Raw genomic sequence first — 2,038 nt, forward strand, 5'->3', positions numbered from 1 at the left:
CCACACATTTCTACAGTCTCGCTCACACGAGGGGCCCAGCGATATCTCTCTCTTTTACGAGAGGTACAAATCCCGTCTTGACTATCTACAATCCAGCACATGATTCGTTTCGTACCTGATACACGCCTTTATAGTCCTCCTGTTACGCAGGACGTTCGCAAAATCAATCTGCAAAAGTAAAAATAAAAAATAAAAATAAAAAAACAAAAAAATATATAATAAAAAAATAAAAAAAATAAAAAAATAAAAAAATCAAAAAATCAAAAAATCAACTTTACACACGATAGCACTATCTCATATTATTTAATATATATGTGTTAGTGCGTATTATATATATAAGTATATATATAACTAATTATATAATATATAAATATATGCACATCGCAACATGTATATTTGTGTTCACATATAGTTACATGTATATACATTATACATGCATGTGTATATATATATATTATGCATGTGTATGATAAATATATGTATACATATATATATATATATATATATAATAAATATGTATGCTGCGTGTGTGTATATATATAATATGTATCTGTTTTAATATATATATATATACACGTGTGGATATATATGTATAATATGTGCACGTGTATATATATTATAATTATATGTATGATATGCGTTTGTATAATATGTATGAGTATAGATTAGTATATGTATATATTATATAAGTTATATATAATTATATATAATATGCATATGTGATGTGTGTGTATATTAATATGTGTATATGTGCATATTACGCATAGGTATTAATATATGTAATATATGTACATGTAAACAAATATATCTACATATAATATATAGTGTGTACATATATATATATATGTGTGTGTGAAATGATGTGTGAGCAGCCACGAATTTGTTTGGTTATGAAAGCTCTGGTGAAGACGGAGATGCCGAGAGTCAGCTCTGTCAACACCCACGTCCTCAATATGGAACTTGAGCGTATGAGAGTGAAGCTCGATGGAGACTTGGTCGTGGACTTGATCCTGATGTCATTACCCGAGGACTATAATCAGTTCGTGATGCATTACCATATGCAGGGGATGATTAAGAGCTTAGTCGAACTGCATGGGATGCTAAAATCGGCCGAGCAGGATATCATGGTGCCTAAGACTGTGCTTGCTGTTGAGAACAACTCCAGCAAGAAGCGGCGGGGTAAAGCCAAAAAAAAAAGACGGCGAAACAGGCAAAAGTTGCCCTGTTGAACATGAGTCCAACGAAGGCGGCTGAAACGACGCCATATGAGATATGGACGGGGAAGCGTCCCACGTTGTCGTTTGTCAGAATTTGGGGTTGCGACGCTTACGTGAAACGTCAGATGACTGATAAGTTATCCTCTAAATCTGATAAGTGTTTATTTGTAGGCTACCCTAAGGAAACTAAAGGTTACTACTTCTACATTCCGGCAGAGAATAAGGTGTTCATTGCCAGGAATGCGACTTTTATGGAGCGAGAGTTCGTATCCAAAAGAGTCAGTGGGAGTAGGATCGAACTTGAGGAAGTTCGACAGCATAAAGTAGACGCTGAGCCGAGTGAACAAGATGAAGACATTCAACCTGTTTCACTGCCTGTGAGATACGGATTTCTCGTGACTGAGAATGAGAAACTCATGTTATTAGAACATGATGAGCCTTCCACATACCCAATGGCTATGGCGAGTCCCGATTCTGAGAAATGGCACGAGGCTATGAAGTCCGAGATGCAATCCATGTCAAACAACCAAGTATGGACTCTGGTTGATGCATCTGAAGGGATAAAACTCATCGGATGCAAGTGGACCTTCAAGAAGAAGACTGACATGGATGGCAACGTGCACACGTATAAGGCACGACTTGTGGCGAAAGGATTCCGTCAAATTCATGGTATTGACTATGATGAGACCTTTTCGCCTGTAGTTATGTTGAAGTCCATCAGGATCCTGCTTGCCATAACCGCATATTACGACTATGAGATATGGCAAATGGATGTCAAGACCGCGTTCCTTAACGGGAACTTGACCGAGGATGTGTACATG

This window comes from Tarenaya hassleriana, unplaced genomic scaffold, assembly GCF_000463585.1.
Source record: "Tarenaya hassleriana unplaced genomic scaffold, ASM46358v1 Cleome98, whole genome shotgun sequence".
Taxonomy (NCBI): domain Eukaryota; kingdom Viridiplantae; phylum Streptophyta; class Magnoliopsida; order Brassicales; family Cleomaceae; genus Tarenaya; species Tarenaya hassleriana.